Consider the following 17617-nt stretch of genomic DNA (forward strand, 5'->3'; position numbering starts at 1 on the left):
TGAATCAATACCATCTATTTGGATCTAAGTTTAATTATCATTCGCCTTCACCAGTCATAGAGTCATACTAGGGGTATAGTCTTAAAACGTGTACACACAATGGCTACTGAATATTCATGAAGCAATTGTAGGATGCGTCTGAGAGAAGTGCTGAATAAAGAAGCTGTGATGATAGGCGAATCCTTATAGTGCCTCACAAATTGTCATTTATGATAAGCTGGACTCATTGTATTAATGATCAATATTCAGTCAGTAAATTATGTATGTCGCTCTGAGCGTTTCGTTATTAAGGATTTTACTCTCCGTAGATGCTTAAATCTTCATACTCTTTTTAACTGCATGCTTATTTATTGAAAGCAGAGGTGACGTCTGCATCACGTGGTTTCATACACCTGAGGTGGAAATTTCGTTCTATAGATTAATTGCTTTTCATGCAGCAAGTTATTCAGGTAAAATCTGACCCAGGACAGAGATGGAGAAAGGATCCCACAGTCGGGACACGGCAGTCGAGCAGTTCGATCGCAGTCTCCGCTAGCAGCTGTAGCCACACAGACATGACAGTAAGTATGACTTTTCTCCAACTCCCTTTCATTGCTCTATAAGTTTGTCCATATTTCTGCTAACCTTAATTTAAAGCCATTATCTTTACAGTCTTAACGTCTCAAAATATTGATGGAGATTAAGGGAAAAAAAATGATTGCTAGTTTTTTTTCTAGGTTAAGATTTTCATAAATTGTCTAATTTTTCTTCGTTCTTCTGGGATTTCAAAAAGTGACATGTTGCGTTTCTGTATAAAATTCGTTTCACTGACAACGAGACAGAAATCGTTATTTTGGAAAAATGATTATTATAATTTGTCCATTAACCAATGTGAATTACGTAGAGCAGGCCTCAACTGCTGTTACAAATATGGAAATACAACAGAACGTTTCACTGGATCGATCACCGCGGTGTTTCGTCAAAATGGATTACAGTCCCATGAGAAACCGGTTGAACCCCAGAATGACAAGCAGTCACAGACGTACGTGGAATCCGTCACGATGGTCAGAATTCTGAGCTAACTTGAGAGGAACTTGAAGAAGGTAAGCCCAACATGCATGGCAGGCTATTAAAACAAATTCTCTCTCTCTCTCTCTCTCTCTCTCTCTCTCTCAAAAAAAATAGGAAACTTGTTGTGTTTTTTTATCTGAGATCTTCTTCGAAACAAAAAGTTTGAATTTTATACTGTTGGCCGGGACAATTTCGTTTTCATTTATGTAGTATTTGGAAGGATATGTGTATTCTTGAAATACATATGTTCAGAGAACTGCAATGTTTAATTTTTTTAATTTTTGTACAATCATTCCTTGATTTCCCCTTTCCTCGCCCACTTTCCGTTGATCAAAAAGTTAATTTATGGCATCAGACTACTGTTTGATGTCGCAAAATTACAACATTTTATTTTTATATTCGTCTTTGCCAAAAGTCCACTGAGCTGTAACTAGTTGCTATCTGACTACCGGATCAAACGGCGCTCCAAAATTATACAACTTTTGGCTGGCTGTTTGAAACGGCAAATTCGAGAAAATGACGGAGGATCGGAAAAATTCAGTTCGAGACCAAAAACCCGTTAACAAGTGTCCCAGAATCAATGCTTTAGGGTAATTGCTTCTTCAAATGTTCTACGCCCTTTGTCCATTAACGGTATTGATTAATTATATCTTTGTACAATAGCACAATTAATATTGAATTCACCTCAGGATTCCAGCGATTTATGGAACTTTTGTCATGGAAGGGATGCGATATGTGAATACTATTGGATTTGCATCATGTATACAAAGAGTTAATGAGTGTGCAGTTGATTGATCAAGCACGGTGTCCAATGTTTTACTCGATTATTTGGGTCGGTTTCTCGGCTGATATGATGGAGAGGGATTAATAATGTAACTTGAATATGGTTTCACGATAAATTTTAAAACGCTGTTAACTTTTGCATTCATAAAACGCAATCAGTAGGGCAATAATTGTTGATCAAATTTACGAGGACGAAGACGCAGAAAATAAGTCACCCGGAAGAAGGCTTCCTTTGTCCTGTATTGATTCGTATATAGTTTGATACTGTAAACATGATGTAATATATATTTTTTTCCTCAGTTGCATAGAACTGTTGATCAAAAAGGTAGGGAAATAAATCGCTTCTTCTACATTTGTTTGATGTAGAAAAACAGCTTCTTTGTGTCTGTAATTTTTTCCCTCCTATATGGCATAATTATATTTGTTTATGATATCTAAAATAAAACGTACTGGAAAATTCCTGTAAGGCTCAGATCCTTTTTGTTTCAATTAGTGTCTCCAAACTCTCAGTTCTTACATTTATTGTATATCAGATTGAACTATTTTGACGGGTTTCGCGATCGATGAACATTAAACAAAGTATCTGTTCGTTGTCGTCGAAACCTGCCTTAAATAGTGATATGGCGCGTCTGTACTTTCCTACCATTATCATCATCATTTTATTTTTGCATGCTTCGTTTTATGCTTCGTTGTAAAGCAGTAACAAGATTTATTTATACATGCTCTGTACGTTTTTTTGACTGTTGCACGTTATATCCTTTGCTTTAGATCGTGTAAAATTCTGTTTCGTTGAATGATGTGCTTAAAATTCGGTAAATACAGTCACTTGGCTTTTGTTAACGGATATGTTGTTTGTTTATATAATTGTATTACAACGAAAATAAAATAAAAAGGTTAATACATATGGGTTCTGAAAAAAAGGTTATCGGGGACAAATATTTTATCGAATTTGGAATAATGTTTATGGAATGCAGGCGCCGTGTTCATCCACAGTGTAAGACTTATTATTACGTATTAGAGGACAACCACAAATGGATCGGCGTCATTATCCCCGCGCATGTACTCCTCCAATAGATGACATCAATATTGTACGTTTTATTGAAATCCCTTGAGCTTAATATTCTCTGTTTTCTATGATGAACTCAGATGAGAATGAATTTACAAAACTTGAAGTAATGGCATACACGGATTACATCGTAACATCCGCAGTCGACATTTTTTAAACCGCAAAATGCGACGCTGATTAAATAGTCATATTTTCATGGGAGGAAAAAAAAGCCTTCGGTGTATCTGCACTGCAATCAGAGACATAAAACATGTCGGCCATTCAATATTGCCGGATGTTCCGCACGTCTGTGTCCTCTTCAGGAATATGTTGTGACGTGAATATTGATGATAATATAAAATGCCCCCTCTCCTTGTCCAGCGCACTCAAATCAGTGTTGGCCATTTTGTCGTAATTGCGTAGAAAGAGCTTCACATTGATCCATTCAATTGGCAATTGACTAGTGGACAAAGACTTGTATTCACCAATGGTTTACAGACTGCATTATTGGAAATTGATTAGTTGTCCTTTTAGTCAGAAACCTAACAAAGAAATTAATGATATTAGAACGCCGATAAATCGTTACTCTGCGAAGCCAATTCTATCCTATCCAGCGCCGATGTTGAAGAAATCTTGTTCAATATCATTACTGCCTTGAAATGTTTATTTGTTTCTTGGTAACGGTTCCTAAGATTGCGTTTGAGTAGACCATTAATTCTACTGAAATTGCATTATATTTCATCGATTATTTTCGACGATTTGTGGAGTAAATGACGTTTCTTTTAATCACGGTGGTTAATTCTCACCAGAATCTGAATGATAAAGGTAAAGCCCGCTATTTAAAGGTAACAAAACCGATTTCATTACGTAATGAACAAAATGCAACATGAGAGAGTAGTTAAGCTGGGTCCGTGATTACGAACTTTGCGCGGTTGGCAATGGGACAATCAGTATTACTCACCAGTGTAATCATCATACAGCCCACCAAATAGGTCGTCGCTAGAAACTGCGGAAATGTTTTATGAAGGCAATGTGCTGTATTTCATAATACCATTCCTTTGAATATCGTTTTTTTAACATAACAAGCTTTTCCAAAGTAAACAATCTAAACAATTATCGTCCTATCTCAGTATTGTAAAATGTGTGCATCTTTGAAAAGCAATAGGTAACCAATACCGTTTATATGCATTGCAATGGCTTTAATAGATTTTTAAGAATATATTTTCGGATCCTTTTCATTCTTTTGTTTTCATTTTATTTACTTATCTTTGCATAAAATATAACTTCCTTTGTATCACGCTATATATATTTTTGTGCAGTCGAATACTTGTCTCATTGTCTGCAACGGGGATTACCCGTAACATTGTTGGTGGGTATAGCAATTCCAAACAAAGCCCAAATCTCAGCCGAACTAAGCTTCAATCCATATAATATACATGTAGTGTAGAAATTGACCAATATCCACCTACCCACCAATACACACAACGATTTGATTCCATATAACCTCAATTTTGATCGCGAGAGATAGGGGTGGATATGGGTTTAAAAGTCATGAAAATTACAATACATACATGTAAGTAGGATAAAAATAATGTAAGAAAACACAAGCCTGTATTTGAATGTTTGGTAAAATATTTAATGTGAGCAAACCAGGAGACATGTTAACGAAGCTTTCTTAATTCCACCGATCTATACAAATTGATTTCGGATGTCCCTTATTTTCTAGGTCATAACCTAGGAACATCTTGGGAAAGGTTCAGTGACATGCTCGAAAATTCTTACGATCATGGTTTCTCGTTAGGTATTTGTATTTCGGTTCGTTTGTAAGTTCCTTTTCCTATTTCAGACAGGAGCCTGTGCAATATTCAGCATTTTCTTCCCTCAAAAATTAGGTTTGAATAGCATGTTTAATATTTTAAACCACGGTTCCACAGAGTTAACATGTATAAAATTAAAAATGTATCGCTATCCATCATCTGGGTTAAGCTATAATGGAGCTAAGATAACTTAAGATGACGAAACACAAAACTGGACTTTTTATGGATAAATTAGGTATTTGCCGTCTATTTTCTATTACCTCAAAACATCCCGTAAAAGCTTGCCTTAACACCATTTTTTAAAAATTATTTTAAAGTATTTTTTAACAGTGAAGAAATTGGATTAGAAAACAGGCACAACCTATTTTTTTCTCCTTCTCTCTCTTTTAGCAGAAGGTCACAATTCACATGTATTTAAACTATATCAATGTCAAGGTGTTTATTAAAATCAAGTTGATAAAGGAAAAACAGAAACATGTCATATTGTAAATTTCGAATTTACTGGGTGGGTGTAAATACAAAATTTACAACATGACAACTTACAACATGAGTTGTCATGATGTAATTTTTGTATTTACACCCACCCAGTAAATTCAAAATTTATAACATGACAAACAAATAAAATGAAACTGCAATACAATTCACTTACTTTTGTTTGTTGTTCCAAAATTTCGAATTATATTTGTTACGGTCTTTTTAGGAAACTCTTATAGATGTATGCACATCATCAAATACTTTTGTCACTAAAAAATCTAAATAAACAGCTACTAGAAGCATTTGAACAAAAGTTAGTATGTTTAGATTTTGTAAAATATTATGAAATATTCAGTGTGCTTTCTGTTTATTTCGATCACGTGGATTATAAATTTAAACAAAAAATGGTAAACTGGTACCTTTATATTATTCTGGATAGACCTTGCTCTCTTTATTTTCGAAAGCATACTAAAAAACAAAAGGCAATTTGAAAAAAAAAACCTACTGAAAAATTGCTGAAAATGGGTATATTAAGTAATGCCATTTTTTGTGCATTTCTGATAAATATCTTGATTGTTTAGACATACAATTTATGTATTATGTACATGAATAATTAAGATTTATTTATGATATGGAAATAAAAACTTTATTTTTCATATACAGACCTTATAAGCCACTGGTTCTTTGCTCACATTGGCATTCTGACTTGTTTTTTTCGGTACGAGTTGAACGATGAGGTCTTTGGAAACTATTTTTTTTTTGTCGAACAAATCTTTTATCTATCGTTTTTTTTTTACACTACATGTACATGAAGGAAAGTGTTTAACTGATTTTATTTTATCGAATTTGTTCTGTGTAGGACAATGTATTCATAATCAATATGCAATATTATGTATAAAGATTTATTCACATCCAATATTTTCCGATTGATTATATCTAATTCTATTTTTACCTATCATAAACTCTTATTGTAGAGATGTTTAAGACGGAGATTATGAATTCTTGAATAAATTTTGGTATTATTGTAAAACAAATTTTTATTTTCCATGTTGTTATATTTTTGCATGTCAACAGACTTTGTTTGAGCTACTAGACATCCATGATACAGTGATCGTTGTGATTACAAATTAATGTGCAACATATGGTATTGATTTTTGAAACTTTACCACAATTCTAATTCTAATTCATAATTGACACCCAATGCCTTTTTTTTAAAATGACTTAATATACACAAATTATGTTTGATTTACTTTAGTCAAACGAAATTCAGCCACTCTGTGCATAAAACGTATGAAAAATAAAATTGTCCTCCAGACAAGCAATATTGATAAATTATTTTTTGGTTGTGTACTGTTTATTATGGGAGCTGCATATTTTACTTTAAAAATATTTTTTTTCGACAGTAGCTAAGTAACAATTGTTTGTCCTTATTACACAATCTTTTATAACTTTATATATCAATGCGTGCAGTTTTGGTAATGTCATATGCTTAATGTAATTTATCCTTGTTGACATTACAATGAAGGGAACCTTAAAATGTAAAAGGACTAGATGCCTTACTATGCGTAGCAGTTCTGTATACAGGGCTATTTTCACCCTGTGTTATTTTCGCTCGTCTACACTTGTGACGGCTTCGCCCCGTCTTGAATTCGCCCGGATGCAGTTGTGTTAAACGCGACATTATTTGCGACAATTGAAATCCCCCAGTCTTAAATTCGTTCTCTGACAATGAGGACGAATGGGGCGAAAAGAAAACGGGGCGAATATTTCCCTGTATACAGTATTTAAGACATTTCACATTTACAATTTATTTCAAGGGTTTTAAAGTTTTATATAATTTCTTCTTTTTCTTATTTTTTGTTTGTAGATTTTGCATCTCTGAAGGCCTATATTCCTCACATACACGTGTTCGATATAACTTATACAATATGTTACTGAAACGATTAGTTGCTTCCTAGCACTTCAGCAGCATATGACAAATGCATGCCGCTAGCGTTTCGTTGGTTTCGCTCTTTCACGTAGTTCACAACAATTGAGATCTTTCATTTATGAACACTTTTATAAAAGGCTTATCAAGACGTTTTGCCAAAATGAAACGTTTTCGGCTTATACTTTGAGGTGTGAAATGCTACAAATTTATATGTTTGAAAACCACAGTTAAACCATGTTGACTTACATCTAAGACACGTAATTTAATTCCTAAAAGAATAAAAATTCTAGAATTTGCGGGATAAACCTGAATTTGCGGAATAAACCTATGTAAAAAAAAAACACCTTAATTTACATACACATACTAAATATCATATAGTTTTTGTTATAAAGAGATTAATAAATTTCAAGGTTCAACGGGTTTGAGATGGCCTTTGACTGAGTAAATGTTATTTGTCTTTTAAACATTTGTATGTTATCTTTTGAAGGTGTGATGTTTCGGACACTTAATAACCTATAATTAAAAAAAATCAAAATATCTTCGATTCAAAATATAAATATTTTCCTATTTCTTCATACAGACCTCTTCTTCTAAAAGAGATTAATATAGTCTAGAAATGGCCACGACCATCCAGTCTTCATACATGTAATGGCATTTCAAAATATATTTGTTTAGACTTTTGGGACACGTGTTGAAATGAAATTGGGCGTCGAATTTTAATTGCAAACAAGTCATATTAGATTCCTCTTATCTCTTTAACCATACATAGTATAAGCATACACGATAGCTCTTCTAAAAATCTAGACACACCCCCAATCTTCCTTGCCAAAATGACTGAGGTTTCCTATGAATGACACATCAACAATTTTTTGTTGTTGTTGATTTCTTCAGACTCAAATAAATTAGTTTTTCTTTTTCAGTAGATTAGTTGTTTAAGTGAGGAATTAGTAAAATCTTGATTGATACAGTTGTAAGGGTCAGATTTGACTGAGTAAATGTTACTTGTCTTTAAAACACTTATGCCTCTGGAACTCAGAATGATTACCTTACACTATTGGCTTACCCACGTGACCACTCTATGTAGACACCGTCTGACTTCCCCACGGAAGGTCTAAATACTCTCGATTAACGTACATATTCTTAATGTACATTTTGGGGTATTTCTTTTCTTGAGTGATATAAACATGTGGCGTTCATTTTTTTAATGACAAGTATGTCGGCATATACAACATTCGGGTAGAAAAATTGGTTGTTGATGTTGTAGAAACCATTAGGTAGCGTTATTTTTTCATGCTAGCTTGATGAACATATCTTGATGCATTTCAACAGGAATCACTCTAATCTCGTGTCATTATTCCTATCGAAAAATCACAGACATCGTTAGATGCTTGCACGAGGTCAATGTGATTTACGACACTAATTAAATGTAACATTTTTGTCGTTAAAAATACACAGCATCCACGCGGCCCCATCATCAAATACCCAGTCGATTTTTACTCCATAATTGTATCTTTATGACTCTCTTGATTTATGCCGTGTTTCCATGCAAAACTCTTGAAGATGATATAACATATTTAGGGTTTTATAAAATTGGATCAGGACTAATTAAAGCTCTTTGTCAAAGGCTCTTTCATAGCTTAATCAATATTTGCCAACGTGATATCTCCCATGTCTTCTGCTTATCAGCGTTTTGAATTCATGGAGCTGCCTCCATTATCTGTTGATAGCCGAGAACAAGGGATCGACAGCCGAGGGATTCCGACTGAAAGTGGAAAGTTCCGAAGGGGAAAACGGAACCACATCTCGTACTCTGATCACGCACAGAATATCACACATTATTCCGTCCGGACCAAGCTTGGTTTGACTTTTACTGTCAGTTTTAATTTTTGCATCAATTCTTATTTTGATGTTGAGGTAATTTACATATCTGTGGCAATGAATGTGGGGAATGCAATTTTCTCTACTACGTAAATCCTTTACAGTTTCAGAAAATTCATAAACACTTTCATAAAAGAGACTTTTTTTTACTTGGAAACAAATAAAATCCGCACTTTGGCATTTTTACGTTGTGATGAAGGAACAACAAAGTTACAGAAGAAAGATCATCTTCCCTGCTAGACCTGACAGAGCTGATCGTTTAAATCGATGAGTATAATGAAATACGGGTTCCTGGATACGGTAAAATGCGAGTGCAATCTGTCGGACTCTCACAGATAGATATCAATATCGCACAAATATTTAGAACAGGATGTCCCAACATCAAAGCTGAGTTAAACAATGATTTGTTTTTAATGAAATAATCAACCTTTCAAATAATTTTGTAAGCTGCATATATGTTTTTAATTATTTCAAGATTCCTAAATTGTCAAGAAATATAATTCTTTATTAAACTCGTATTTTGTAATGTTATTCAGGTTCATACTCATCTCACGAAAACAAAATTGCCTACATATGTACATCTGTATGTAAAAAATTTTCTTCTCATAAAAGTAAAAATATTTTGAGTATAGTTTTAAATTACATATTTTAGTAATTAAATAATATTACTGGCGAAATAAGAAATTTAAGACATGTAAATGACATCTAAAATTAATGCCACACTCTGCACTGCACTTCTCATTGACGCTATAAAAATGATGTATCAAAATTTTCGTAACCAAAATTTTAATTCGAATTAAATTTCGTTGAATAATTTAAAAGATACCATACATTTATTGCATGATTGTGAGGGAAATATGAAGATTTATTTCCCAATGAAAGATCTTATTTCCCTCGGGCGTTGCCCTCGGGAAATATGATTTTTCTGGGGAATAAATCTTCATATTTCCCAAACATTCATGCAATAAATTATTTATTATTCCAAACGACAGGTATTTATATAGAATATATCGATTTCTAATCGTTTTTCAATTATAGTTAAGCAATAACGTTGGTTATGTTTACCAGTTTCTTTCTATCAATGACAGTTTTCGGATTAAAGAGAAAAGATTTAAAACGATGTTTTAATAAAATTAATCATCGTATGCTCATCCTCGGGATTTTTCATAAGCAAGGAATGAAACTTTGAGCGGGTGAGATATGATAAAAAATATGACAATGACAGGGAAATATGTAGATTTATTGCCCTGGCACGTGATTGTCTGGAACCAATCAGATGTCGCGTTATATAGAATAATCATATTGAGGTATAAAAATAATTTTTATAATATGATATATACGTCACATCGCCGCATCATGAATTAACGAGGCCCGAGCTAGTTCGACTCTCAATCATTGCAGCTCGAATGGTTTCCGGTTGGCGTTTAGCTCTGGCTTTAAAGGTTTATATTTCAGAATAAATGCTTTCATACTTCTGTCATGTTGTAAATTTTAAATTTACTGGGTGGCAGTAAATACAAAATTTACAACATGACAACTTGGTAAATTCAAAATTTACAACATGACACTTCAATATTTGAAAAAAGCCAAAGACTACTCCATCTATCACAAAAAGATTAATTACGTACTTAATAAAAAAGAAGAAAAAATGTGAGTAGAACATCATGGCCAATCTTTTATTTAAGGAATTATGAATCATTCCTTGAGTATTATGAGGTGATCAAATACGGTCGGGGTGCATGTTCAAATCCGATAAAGCCCGAAGTGCTTTATGATAGATTTGTTGATCCCCAAATGACCCCAATCGTATTAAATTTGATCACCTCATAATATTCGAAGAATGATTTCTTTTTTAAATAGTCATTGATGAAATGTATTGGACTATACATTACAAAATCGATTTGAAGTGTTATCACAGACAAAGACACTGTGACTGGAAAATGTAAATATAAAGGACTAAATTATGAAGTTCTACCAGAACGCAAAGGGCCCAGAAATGACGTCGCTGGCTACATTGTAGCTAGCCTTACCTGTCGCTCTATAAAACATACTATCTTCAGAAGTAATTGTCATTATGCACTAAATTTGTAGATCTAAATCGAAATAGGTGGATATCTCAAAGCGTGAATTTTGTTATTTTAAACCGATTTTTCACAATTTTATCGCTTATGGCATTACGGTCAGACGACACGTTCCTCGAGAATCTTTTTTGTATCTCCTCGTAATAAAGAGTTCCAATAAAAAACATTAATTTTATAATTATTTTAAAAGTGATCAAAATTTACTTGGAATTGGTATATGTCTAGATGGTCGAGTGGTTAGAACCGTCGTGAGTTCAAAGCCCCGGCCCGGCGGAGATATAGTTCTAATATAATGAATTTCGCTATGCTGTAGATGTATTTATTTTTATATCAGCAAATCAAGTGTATTTTCAAGAAGATTATATAGAAAATTGCATACTCTAGTATTTTGTAGAAATGCCTGGTAAGGTACCCTAATTTTTTGCAAGAAAGCTTGTCGAAGTAGTAGTAAACCATTAACAAATTCCTGGAAAAAGTTATCTAAAATTGAGGAACGTGTCGTCTGACCTTAAGGATCAACCCTCGAATCATTGAAGAACAGTTTTTACACTCAAATATTTACAATGTATGCTCATACCCCGTCCCAATAACTCTACTGTTTATCTCTGATGACTTAACATTGGAGAAAAAAATTCTCAAGTACCTTTTTAATAATTCGATGATATAGAAAGGTGACAGCATATTTTATTTTACATTTTTAACGCCTGTAGTCTTCTTATCAATTCTTGACTTAAACATTTACATGTATGTGCACGACAAATGTCAAAATAAATAGTTAAGCGTGAAGAATGCTAAAGTTTCTTGTGAATCGTAAGCCTGGGGAAAAACATAAAAAAAAAACGACATCATAAAAGGTTTGAGAAAATCAGAATTATTTGTGATTTTTATGATTTAATGCATAGCATTTGATTTTCTTTAATGATAACTTAACATGATGTATTTTGATGCATAATTTAATACATTATGATGTTTCATTGTGTTCAAATTTGGATGCTTAATATTTGGACCATGTGAGCTGAGGCTCACTGTACGGAAAACCAGCGTGTAAAGGTTTTTACTAGTTTAACCCGTTTAGTAAGATTTTAAGTTGTTGGATGTCCAAAAAGATCATTTGTTGATTTAAAGCCAAAGAAAAACTTCATTTGAAAATCATTGTCATATACGCATCAATATCCCTTGTTTTACTTATAAATAACATGCATAAATATCATGTTAGGTAAAACCTCCATAGAGACCCTCTATATACTATTATATCTAAAAATACGTCACTGTATATTTTTTGTGCACTTTTCCATGATTTTCTTTTCATTTTCTTTTGTCTATTGCATTTGTATTGCTTTTTGCGTAATCTCCAGATGACTATAGAGTCCAAGAACAGTATTATTAAAAAAAATACCAACATGATTTAATTTTGTGGCAATGCTCTTCTTCTCTTCCTCTTCCTCACAACATAAGAAAAATAATCAGAAATGATTTAGGACTGTGGTTCCACATTATTTCCGACACTTGATCCGCCTCGCATGCAGTTAATTTTAGATACCTTGTGAAAATTTATTGATTGTGAGTTTTATGCCGTTTTTCTGCACAACTGCATTGGGTAGTCTGCGATAGAGGAAAAATATTGAACTGGAAAAAAAAACGCAGACCAATTTCGTAAATTTGAACGACATCCTCCAGAGAATGACAAAAATGTTTGCTCATCATTTTTATTAGGGGTTTTTGCATGAAATCAAGCAATGTCACTGTGGGATTTTGATTTACAAAATGCGCATTATTGATTTGTATTGCAGTGATAAATGTCAGTGGTTTGTTCAGTATCCCTATCCTTATTCATCTGATTTTCAGACCAAAAAAAACCCCCCATAAATATGACAGAAAAAACGGCCGCGTATTAATATCATTTTAGCTGAACATTTTGTTAAAATTGAAAGAAATTTGAATCTAGCTAGATTTTTAGATTTAAATCGCTTGCAACAACATGTTGCATTTTTATAGGAATTTGTGTTGTCATCTGTTAATCCGTGGAATGAACTTTTCCGTAACAACTAAACTACTTTCTACTTATTGCAACAGTTCCAGTTCATAATTCTAATTTTCATTTTTTCAACACATATACAAAGAGAAGAGAGAGAGAGAGAGAGAGAGAGAGAGAGAGAGAGAGAGAGAGAGAGAGAGAGAGAGAGAGAGAGAGAGAGAGAGATTATGAAAAAAACTATCTGGGACCAATAAAAGAACACTTGGAATCGGCGCCATGTTTACTTTCAGTGTGTAACACAATATAAAATTGAATTAAAAAACATTAAATTGTCAAAATCTAAAACTGGAATGGTTTTGATTTGGAGAACCGTGTAGTACAAAATACAAGAGACCTTAAAAGGCAATCTTCCTAATTGATAATAAAAGAAATGAAACACTTATCATTAACACTAACGCGCCGCATTAAAACGTCGTTTCTTCATGGCTTCCGGGATTAGCGTTAATTGTTGCTTTGATTTCTGGTATGTCGCAAACTTACAGCAATCAAATAAAAACCATTCGATGGGATGAATGGATAGCAAATGGTCGTATTGACAAATTCTGCGACCCCTTGATAACGTGGAGGTCTGAGATGGTCTTTGCAGTTTGTGCTTGTGTTGGAAGTGAGGTGATAACATGGAATAATGGGATTTCAAATGTAGAACACGTTTTTATCCGTGATACAACTCTAATACATGAACATAAAACATTTTATTAGTATTAAGATAAATTTACCAAATACCAATTTGTTTAAAATTTAATTTTTCATTACATCATGTGAGATGGATTGGCGTTTTCCATCTTATGGATATTAACGTAATATTACCAAAACATTTTTTTAGATTTACATGCACATTGGAAATGGTCTATTTTGAATACAATAAAGGCTGTAAAATGTCATTAAACTATGCACGAGTCCGTTGGCATAATGCGTTTGTTAAGGTCGTATTCAATGTCAGGTTGACACGACAGCAGAATCTCTTTAAAGAAATTAGGATAATTTTTTATTTAAATTCCCAATTCCCTCTTTATATGTGGATATATAACATTTGTTATCTAACTTAAAATCAATTTAAGTGTCGGATTTTACGTAGATACAAATGTTGCATCAATGTCACTATATGTACGTTATAAAATACATAATAAACGAAGAGGCCAAAAACTTGTCTCCTCGCTACCAATGCATTATCGATGGCGTAGTAAATTTTCTTCCGGCACAGAGGCACGCGGCTGGCTCCGGACGCCACATTTCTTCAGCCCTGTTTTTGCGTTCCGTTGCAAACGATATCTGGCTGTAAAAGCAATTCACAGTTCTGTCGTCCATCATAATTACGTGACACGCCGTTCATACAAAAATGGAGAAGACGGTAGTGAAATGACATTTTGTAGAATTCATTAAATATGACACTAGACAGATCTATCAATCTGCTTTAAAGAGTTATTTGCCGATATTCACAGCGATGTCGCCATAGCATACGTCTGCAAGCATTAGTTAGATTTTCTATCAATATCTGGTCGATGTTCCAACGAGGTACTGAAATATCACAGTAGTTACTGGGTCGTTGGACGGGTACTCGCTTTAACTTACCATGGGGAATATAGAAGAGTGATAATCAACATTCCAAATACGAGGCCTTGCAGACTAAATTGAAAGAGTAATGAATAAAAGACGCAGTATTTGATCTAAAATTGGAGTGAAAAATGGACAGAATAATGAACATGACCCTTATATCGTCCGTTATTATCAATTATACAGTTTTCTTTCCTTAAAACAAAACTAAACGAAGAAATGTGCATAAAAATGGAAATATTTATCAAAATGGTCATTTTCCTCTCAAGGTATTAAATGAAATTACTAAATTTTCCATTGCAGCACATTTATATGTGACAGAAGCAATTTTTCTATCATATCATGATATTTCATTTATTGTCTGTTCTCGATCCCTGATGATTCCCGACTCAATAATCATGATCACAATGTATATTAAACTTCCAATTTCACACACACAAACACAAAACAAGAGAAGTGTACCTTATCTTTGACTCCCAAGTTCCCACGTTGTCTAAAATGGGTCACCGAAACTCACAGAAGAAACATCAAATTCTTCTATATATATGAGATGAAGAATTTCAAAAATTTTATCACGGAAAATTAAACATCCTTCATTTAAATAAACTAGACTTTGACCCGTGCGTGCACGGGTTGACATTGCATAATATGATATCGGACATTTACCATATAGATACATCGACTGTCCGTATTGTTGCCATTTACATAACCAAGCTTTAAGCCTAAAATAATGCTATTAATTTCACTACACTCTGCTTAGTTAGAAATCACCACAGTTAAAGCTAAGCTTCCCATATACCCGTAATGCAGCAAAAAATTGCAGAATCGCTCCGAAACGATTTTGGAGAAAATTAATGAAGCTGCATTAAAAATAACAGTCAAATTATTCATAACAAACCATTTTGAGGCTGTAAATACCTTTCATCTAAAAAATTTAATTAGAATTTAACATTTTTTTCACCAACGTTTTTTTACTCCCTTTAATATTGACATTCGGAACTCTCGGGATTTTTCATAATAAATGCACTGAGTTAGAGTTATCTCCCGTATTTTCTTTGGTGAACAGAATCATTTTCTCACCAGAGGTCGTGCTACACAAGCTTCGCTTATAGGGAAAAGAGTACCAATTCATTTCCCATAGGGCTCAATGTTAACCTAAACCCACCTGGCTAGTTTGCTATTATACTTACAGACATATCCTTGGTCACATTTGAAAGTTCTTTCCAAGCACTAACACAAAATCAATAGAAATACATAGGGTCCCATGGCGTTTACCATGTTTACAGCTTGTTTACAACTTACAGCGATCCGCAGCAAATAAATCCAAGTCCCAAAATTGACACCCACCCCCTATTTCAACCCCTCTTATTTCTTTACTTTTTGCAGTACTTCTTCAATCCATCATTTATTTGAAACAGTGATAAATTTACTTCATTAATTCAACCAATCACCTTAGCCATACCTTTTTCTGCGCGGCTCAATCTTAACACTTCTCTGATGTCAACATCCGGTGCATTGACTCTCATTCCTATTTACACCTCTGTCAACGCCGGAAAAATAGTCTGTCACATGATCAAAACAAGCATGGCGAACACATGGCATTGTTGATTCGCTTCTTCTGTACAATCAGCTTGAAGGGAAGTCATCGACGGGCGATGACTTTGAGGACACGTTTAAAAACATCACAGGAGATGACATTGCTGCTGATTTATGTACAATCATCGATGAATCGGTAGCGTACAGAAACTGATTTTTCAAACATCTGTCAAACTAGATCATGTGATCATATTTTAATGTTTACCTCCGCAAAATAGTTCTCCCAGTAACGTTGAAATAAAAATGAATAACGGCGTAAAAGATTTGAATTTAATTATTCATAATCATATTCATAGACACAAGGAACAGTTACATAGATTTTAATTACATTTTGTACAAGAATCTTGTACATCGGGCATTGACAGAGGTGTAAGCGAAGCTTGTGTAGCACGACCTCTGGTGAAAGAATGGAACAGAATACGGTGTATAGCATATTTTCAATAAAAATTTACAGTACACGTATTTGTATAATCGTTTCTGAGTTTAGCCATGCAAATGTGATATTGTGGAAACATAAACTAAAGAGCCTCTGGTAATTTAGCGTGAATGTATGTAGATTTCCGGATTTTTGTTTGGAATTTTCGTTGATCATTAATTAGTGAAGCTTGACTGAGAAAAAATAAAAACAAATTGGTAATCTTCAGGTATCAATGATGTTTGAAATATATAAAAGAAAACACAGTACTCTTCTGATTTGTCGGTATTAAAGCGCAAAAATTCGAGTCTATTATTTTAGCAATATAGATATAGATACAAGTAGAAATTAATGCAGGTTAGTGAACAAAAAGTTCATAGGGAACATGGAAACATCTATATTTAAACTTTTACATATTAAAGTCTTATGGAAGATCAGTTTCTTAGTATCATGAACGCGATACATTAAACTTTTTACATTTTCCCGTGCTTCAGAGATCTATTTGTTACACCTGAAGTGATCTCGGTTTTGAACTAAGATTGGCAACGACCATCCGGTCCTCAACAGGCAATTTTGAAAATTCTGTTTGTCGCCCTTGTTTTGGAATTTTTTATATAAGGTTATAACTATTTATTCAAAATTGATAGGTTATATGTATTTTCAAAATAATTTTTCGTAAACTTTAAGGTGGCAGGGGATAGTTTCGAAGGAAAGACCCGGTCAAAATTTTGAAATAAAGGGAAAATTTTGAAATAAAGGGAAAACCTGAGGTTTGGCTGGTTATTTGAGGGGTATAAGTTGCTAGAATATTTATTGCATTCATTTTGTGGATAGAAGAGCTCATGTCAATTTCATTAATATATGACACTTTAATACTGGTAGCACTTTTCATCAGATATGGAATGAAAATGCGAAACTGTGGCCAAAATTTTCACTTTCGGTTTTGTGCTTGAAATGGAGGG

The 17617-nt window shown here is 33.5% G+C and overlaps 1 long non-coding RNA gene across 2 annotated transcripts; it reads left to right on the forward strand.

Annotated features, from left to right (window-relative positions):
• The first annotated feature begins 325 nt into the window (after window positions 1–325).
• Window positions 326–2454, forward strand: LOC136272748 (uncharacterized). Of its 2 annotated transcripts, none has more exons than XR_010710803.1 (3): window positions 326–560; window positions 884–1082; window positions 2134–2454. It is a non-coding gene; the product is annotated as an uncharacterized lncRNA (long non-coding RNA). The 2 variants fall into 2 exon arrangements; XR_010710804.1 differs by having other exon boundaries at window positions 329–560; window positions 889–1082.
• The last annotated feature ends 15163 nt before the right edge of the window (window positions 2455–17617 follow it).

Source organism: Magallana gigas, chromosome 2 (genome assembly GCF_963853765.1).
Source record: "Magallana gigas chromosome 2, xbMagGiga1.1, whole genome shotgun sequence".
NCBI lineage: Eukaryota > Metazoa > Mollusca > Bivalvia > Ostreida > Ostreidae > Magallana > Magallana gigas.